The 8,060-nt window shown below is 40.6% G+C and overlaps 1 pseudogene; it reads right to left on the reverse strand.

Annotated features, from left to right (window-relative positions):
• Positions 1 to 226: 226 nt before the first annotated feature.
• LOC122435992 lies at positions 227 to 4,839 on the reverse strand (annotated as a pseudogene).
• Between the last annotated feature and the right edge of the window lie 3,221 nt (positions 4,840 to 8,060).

Here is an 8,060-nt window from a genome sequence, read left to right on the forward strand (position 1 = left end):
AACATGAAACAGAAGCAATACTGTAACAAATTCAATAATATCTTTAAAAATGGTCCACATTAAAAAAAAAAAAACCTGAAAAACTTAACCATTATTGAATGTTTAAACTATTGAATGTTCTGTTAACTTCAGTAATATAGAAGATTCTTACAGAATTACAGAAATTGAGGATGCAGTGAGAGCTAACATCTGACACGAGGAGGTTCAGTGTCTTAGACTCTTCCAGCTACAGAAGTTTCCATCCGACTGTCGCATCAACATCATCATCAAAATTCCCCTGTTCCTGCTCTTTGGAGAGTTCTAAGAATACCTGTTCCAAGGTGGCCTGAGAAAGGCTGTATTCTTCCAGGTCTAAGGTCTGTTTCACTGCATCTAATTTGGAAAAGGCCTGAGACAGGGTCAACACCCTCCATGGGTAATTTATATGCCATCATGAATGAATAGCTTTCTTGCCAAGCATCCTGAGGGAAAAGCTTGAGAATCTCTGTATGCAGAGCCTCCACCCGGGTGAGCGCCTTTACTTTCACATCCAGTAAATAGTATTTACCGAACTTGCTTTTCAAATGCTGAATGGAACTGACACATCTTAGCCTTCCAGACACCATGATGGCCATGTGGTCACACACTGCCTCAGCCTCGGCCATGTAGTGGGTGGTCAGCAGGGCGCCCCTCTCTGTGTTTTTAACAATGGCCTGGATTGCCTGCCACATCTGCAGCTGCCTCTCAGGGTCCATCCCTTGGTTGGATCCTCCAGAAGCACCACTGCCGGGCTCCTCAGGACGCTCACCACGAAGCATAGCTTTCTCTTTGCCCCCTCAGATAACGGCTTGGCAGGGAGCATCATCTGGTCCTGCAGCTTCAATGTGTCTGCCAACCTTGGAACACTGAGAGCAGCCTTCTCTTTGGCCAGTCCTTTCACAGCTGCATACAAGTCCAGGTGTTCTCTGACCATGACATTGGACCACAGTGCATTCCCCTGGGGACAGTACCTGAGACACCTGATGCCATTGCCTTCCTGTTGCATCTGAGGTGTTCCCCTGCCACTGAAAACCACCACTCCCTCATATGGCTTTGTGTCTCCAGTTATCATTTTAATAGAAGTGCCTTTCCAAGCTCCATTGTGCCCCAGCAATCCCAATACTTCACCTTTGTTAATACAGAAAGAAACATTCTGAACCGCTGTTTTTGTCTTTCTTGCTGAAAAGCACCTTTTCTTTTTCTGTTTATATTCTTGTGTAAACAGCTTGCCATTATTACTGGCTTCTCATCCAAGTTGGAAGCAGTTAGTACATTTGCCGTTTTCACTCTTTTCGTTTGAATGTCTTCATCCTCTTCTTCCGGTTCTTCTGGGTTTGGACGATTTTCTCTTCTTCTTGGAGAAATTCTGAAAAATGGATCTTTCCTCATTGTTTCTTTTCCATACTTCATTTCCAGGCACCATGTAATAAAAAGAGAAATGATGATCTGAAGGTGCGGTATGAAGACGGTTAGGAGAATTATTTCATCAGTTGTACTTTTCTCATAGTCCTGAATTTTGGACCTTCTGTGATACATAGAGGACAACTCTATCATATGTAATAGGAAAAAAGAAAGAAAAAAAACTGAAGTGCACAAAAGCAGCAAAATTTTATATATAATCATAATGATATTTCCAGAATAAGTTAGTCCCAGAAGAATGAGTATAAATATAATGAGATAAGAAAAAAGCTGAGAGACAAAAAGCCATTATATTTTCTTCCCATGGGAAAAAGGAATGAAATCACATATGTGAGGAGTATGAGACACACCCACAGCCAGCAATGCAAACCACCAGAGTCAATATGAATTCTAATGTAATTGTGAATTCCAAAAATATGTAGTACATGAAATGCATTGAAAGAATTCCAAAATAAAATGGAATGTCCACCAGCGCCTGTCCACACCAGTACACTGAAGGACAGAGGCCTGAGATTCATAACTGAGACTGAGCTTTTTGTTCGTAATCACTGACACTGCTCATCCCATTGTAACGGGAAGGGCAGTTTACAATGAGCAACAAAAGAAAATCCGAAAGGCCAGTTGCCCATCTTGGATCATTGGGAGGAAACATGCTTCTCTCTATTTTAATAAGCTCTGTCAAGTAAAAGATTCCAAGAAGGGCATTGCTAACAATCCCAATAAGAACAGGAAAACAGTTCATCCTCTTGGTATTGCATGCAACTGAAAATCTGTAATCCTTGTGGCCACCAGACACTATGATTGCTCCATTGTAGGAAGGGTCCTCTGAGCCATTTCTATTTCTAGCATCATCTACTTCCAAAACTAGATCCTGATGCTTCAGGGACTGCACAGCATCTTCAATATTGTATCCTGTATTGTTGATGATCAATAGATTGGTCAGAGGAGTTTGAGGGAGCTGTTCCAGAGGAAGGAAGTGCATTCCAGGTGAAAACTCCCAGCGATAATCATGAAAAAACATTGAATACACTATCTTCTCACAGATGGTGGGGATTAAAGCAATTCCAAACACCACTAACAAGGGCAGAAAATTTTTCCTCTCATTCCTCAACTTTAAGAAGCAGAGTCTCGCCATTGCACAGACTTGTCATCTCCACAGAGCTGCAGAATTGACGGCTTTTTTCACTTCAGGAAGAGAACAAAGAGCCTGTTCAACTTCAGGCTCAACTCCAGTATCTGTGCTCACATTGATTTCCACCAGTCCCCCAACACCAGAATCTGGCTTATCCATTGCTGATTTGCCTTTTAGGTTCAATAATACCTCACTCAGAGTTGTCATGGAAACACCAAAATTCATTACGATCTGGTCAGAAGAATTTTCAAGGTCTCTGCAAAGATCTGCAAACTTGTCTGTTCTCTCCAGGGGTGAAGTATACACAAGTTTTTCTTCACTTTCTGCTGTTAACCTTGTGTCTGAGATGTGCTTTGTGATGAGGGATGTGATTCTCTTTGTATCACACCTTTCATTCCTGTGTAAACTTAAATGTTATCCAATACCCCATTTCTGCTTCAGAAACAAAGACAACCCTGCGCCTCCGAGCTTCCCATTAAACAGAGAAAGTTTTCTATCATGCAGGATGTCAGCCTCATTCATGAACTGGGTACTAAAAGGGATCATGTTGGTAGTTTTCCACCCCTTTAGGAAGTTCCACATGAGGTGCCTTGAGAAAGGATCCAGTCTAGCAGTTGGCTTGTCCAGGAGCAAAATCTGAGGCTCTCCTAAAATGGCAATCTCAAATGTGAGTTTTCTCTTCTGTCCACCACTTAATTCTTTAGCAATGACATCTTGAATATTGTACATGTCTGATTCCATCATAACTCTTTTTACCTCTTGTTCCACTTCTTTTTGTGGAATCCCTTTTATTTTAGAAAATAGCCCAAGGCTTTCTCTCACAGTAAGAAAGTCGAAGTAGATATTAAATTGTGGACAAAATCCAGTGTAATTTCTTATTTCTTTCATGTTCATTATTTCAGAGAGTTGGGTGTTGTAAATAGTGGCAGATCCTTTGGTGCAAACAGACCATGCCCAGCAATGATGGTTCACCATCTCCACTGTGTCCAAGAATTGCTGCGAGCTGGCCTTCATAGATATCAAGACATATGCCTTGCAATGCTTGTACTTTTTTGGGCTTTCCTTTGTTTACTTTTTTAAGATTTCTGAATCTTATGGTTTCTTTTCTGTGGAACTCTGGAGACACTGACTCAAAAGAATCATCGCAGAAGATTTCAGAATTCATTTCATTCCCAAAGACTTCATGGTGAGTGTTTTTATGTTGGGGCCAAAATGAAGACTTCAGGAAAAACAGTGGTGAATGCTGCTGGCCATTTTCATCAGGCAAAATGTTCTCAAAATATAATGGTAATGTCAAATAGAGCAGAGTGTCAAATGCCAGAAAGAAGAAAATCACTATCATTGTTTATGACTCCCCAGAGGGATCAGGGAAAGCAATACCACTCACATGATACTCCTGATGTGAAATCTGAGCCATTCCAGCAGTGGAGGCAAAAGTGTTAAATAGACATAAAGCCCATCCCAATGACAGCGGGAGTTGTCTGTACAATGCCGTGAACCCCAGACAGCCCCAAGAAACAGTGAAGAGAGACCCAATCAAACCGGTTAGGATGGGTCTCTTTGTCACCACACAGAGGAGGAAAGCCAGTGCTATCAAAGACAGGCCATTCAGGGTAAAGGGTATGACTACCACCATGAAGCCAGTAAGGATAACCATTTGGAATAATTTTTGACCAGAGTCATAAAAATGGACACAATAAAGATGAAGTGAGCATACATCAACGCCTAGGAGAGCCAAAATGCTGACTGTTGGAACCCCATCACTGTCATCAGCTTCTTATTATTTTTTTTCAGTCCTCTGTGATGTTTAATGATGCAAAATACACAACAGGGGAGAAATAAACAATACAAATAAAAATAAATGATTCATTTACAATTTCTCCCTTAGAAATGAAAAGGAGTGTCCTCATATTTATTCCAATAACTGATGTCAACTTTTCCATCACAGAATAATTTGTTGTGACTTCTATAATTGCAGCATTAATTGCAGTTTGAAAAGCCACAAACCCACTTTGCCAGTATATTGACAAGAAACAGAAAGCTTAATCACGTAGAGCCCAACAGTGGTCTGAGTACTCGAAGTGCTCTCTTAAGATTGGGAGTCTGTGTCCCCATCTGAACTTCAGCCAATAGGAGGAAGTGTCATTGAACACAATCCCCATCATCTCAGAGTCATTTCTTGGACGGTGTACTCTGTCCATGGGTTCTTCATTAGGGATCCTAAGGATTGTTCTTCGTTTCATAAAGGAAGCTGAAGCCATCTTATCCATGATGCTCAGGGTTACGTTAGTGACCGGCCACCACAACCAGGTCAGAGTAATTAAATTAATAGACACATCCTAGGACTTGAGGAGGCTGTTGAAGGAAATGAGTAGCTCTGAAGAGTTCTGGAGAGAGGCACCGAGAGAGCCGCAGAAGCAGCACCATCATCCACTCCAACAAGCTCTCTTTTTTCATTCTCCATTTTCTAAGAAAATTCTTGTGCAGAAGGGCCTGAGTTTGTTGACACATGCTCCTCTCGTTTTTAATCATTTCATCCTTTCTCTGCAGGCTCTATGGTTATGCACGAGATAAGGGCTGTGGTGTGGGAAGTCTTTTCCCTTTTGTCTCAAAAGCAAATTTTCCTGCCAAATCCTGCCATTGCAACAATCGTCCACTGAGCCTTCAGGGCGTCCTCATCTTTTGCTGGTGGAGGGCCTGGAACATTAGAGAACCAGCAGGTGTGGCGCGGGGACATGTGGGGTGGATGCTGTGGGGACCTGGACACGGGGCACGTGTCACACCAACCAGGTGAGTCCCAGAGGTCTGGGGCAGCATCTTCTGAGTTCATGTAGACACCTTAACTGGGTTTGGTCACATTGTCAGTCCAGAAAGGCTCAGCATACACCTCTCCCAGAAATCTTGATTCCAGCTTGTAACTTAACGTGCCCAACATTACACTTTATGTGCTCTGCATGGAAATTAAATAAACAGGATGACAATATACAGTCTTGATGTACTCCTTTCACAGTTTTGAGCCAGTCTGTTGTTCCATGTCCCATTCTAACTGTTGCTTCTTTATCTGTATATAGGTTTCTCAGGAGGCAGGTAAGGTGGTGAGGTAAGGTAAGATAAGATGAGGTAAGGTAAGGTCACATCTCTTTAAGAATTTTCCACAGTTTGTTGTGATCCACACAGTCAAAGGCTTAAGTATAGTCAATGAAACAGAAGTAAATGTTTCTCTGGAATTTTCTTGCTTTTCCTCTGATCCAAATGATGTTTGCAATTTGATCTCTGGTTCCTCTGCCTTTTCTAAATCCAGCTTGTACATCCGAAAGTATTCAGTTCACATACTGTTCAACAGCCTAGCTTGAAGGGTTTTCAGCATTATCTTGCTAGCATGTAAAATGAACATAATTGTAGTCTTTTGAATATTCTTTAGCATTATATTTATTTGGGATTGGACTGAAATCTGACCTTTTCCAGTTTTGTGCCTATTTCTGTGTTTTCCCGATTTGTTGACACATTGATTGTAGGACTTAGCATCATCTTTTAGGATTTGAAATCGCTCAGCTGGAATTCCATCACCTCCACTAGCTTTGGTCATAGTGATGGTTCCTAAGGCCCACTTGACTTCAAATTCCAGAATATCTGGCTCTAGGTGAGTGACCACAACATCGTGGTTATCTGGGTCATTAAGACCTTTTTTGTACAGTTCTTCTGTGTATTCTTGCCTCCTTTTCCTAATCTCTTCTGCTTCTGTTAGGTCCTTGCTCTTCTTGTGCCCATCTTTTCATGGAATGTTCCCTTGGTATCTCAAATTTTGTTGAAGAGATCTCTAGTTTTTTCTCATTCTATTGTTTCCCTCTATTTCTTTGCATTGTTCCCTTAAGAAGGCTTTCTTATCTCTCCGTACATTTGGAACTTTGCATTCACTTGGTATATATTTCCTTTTCTCCTTTGCCTTTCATTTATTTTCTTTTCTCAGCTACATAAAGTCTCCTCAGACAATCACTGTGCCTTCTTGCATGTCTCTTGATTTGGAATTATATGGTTATATAACATTTAATTTTTTACCAGCAATTATTAATTATGAAGCCTTGAATCTATTATTTAATGTCCTTGAAACTTGGAGTTATTCCTGTAAAATGGGAGTATAATACATGCTTCACAGAAATATTTAGAGGATTAAAGAGACGATGTATATAAAGAACCTAACACAATAACATGGCACAGGAATGAAGAACTATTTATTTGTCTTTTTCTTGTTTACCCATGACTAAACACTTGGCTTAAAAGCCGGATTCAGTATTCAGTTTTGCAAGTTATTCACAAGTGAATTAATAATCCAAGTTTAGATTATTTATACCCAAATCTACCCTGAATTTTCAAAAGGCCCAGAGTCCTATTTATAACTATTTTAATTATGTGTTTCTTGGGGATGATGTTGATCACTGCCTCCTGTACAATGTCACAAACCTCCATCCATAGTTCTTCAGGCACTCTGTCTATTAGGTCTAATCCCTTGAATCTATTTCTCACTTTCACATAATCGTAAGGGATAGAATTTAGGTCATACCTGAATGGCCTAGTGGTTTTCCCTACTTTCTTCAATTTACATCTGAATTTGGCACTAAAGGGTTCATGATCTGAACCACAGTTAGCTCCCTGTCTTGTTTTTCCTGACCGTATAAAGTTTCTTCAGAATATAATCAACCTGATTTTAGTGTTGACCATCTGATGGTGTTCATGTGTAGAGTCTTTTCTTATTTTGTCAGAAGAGGGTGCTTGCTATAACAAGTGTGTTCTCTTGCAAAACTCTGCTAGCCTTTGCCTGCTTCATTTTGTACTCCAAGGCCAAATTTGCCCATTACTCAAGGTATCTCTTGACTTCCTACTTCTGCATTCTAGTCCACTATAATGAAAAGGACATTTTTTTTTTGGGGGGGGGGCGGTGTTAGTTCTAGGAGGTCTTGTAGGTCTTCATAGAACCATTCAACTTCAGCTTTTTCGGCATTACTGCTCAGGGCATAGACTTGGATTACTGTGATATTGAATGGTTTGCCTTGGAAACAAACAGAGTTCTTTCTGTCGGTTTTGAGATTGCATCCAAGATTGCCAGACAAATATGAAAAACTTCAGATATGCAGATGACACCACCCTTAATACAGAAAGCAAAGAAGAACTAAAGAGCCTCTTGATGAAAGTGAAAGAGGAGAGTGAAAAAGTTGGCTTAAATCTCAACATTCAGAAAACTAAGATCATGGCATTCAGCCCTATCACTTAGAAAAGATGGGAGACTTTAATTTTTGGGGGCTCCAAAATTACTGAAGATGGTGACTGCAGCCATGAAATTAAAAGACACTTGCTCCTTGGAAGAAAAGCTATGACCAACCTAGACAGCATATTAAAAAGCAGAGACATTACTTTGCCAACAATGGTCCATTGAGTCAAAGCTATGGTTTTTCCAGCAGTCATGTATGGATGTGAGAGTTGGACTGAGCACTGAAGA

Source organism: Cervus canadensis, chromosome X, assembly GCF_019320065.1.
Source record: "Cervus canadensis isolate Bull #8, Minnesota chromosome X, ASM1932006v1, whole genome shotgun sequence".
In the NCBI taxonomy this organism is placed as follows: domain Eukaryota; kingdom Metazoa; phylum Chordata; class Mammalia; order Artiodactyla; family Cervidae; genus Cervus; species Cervus canadensis.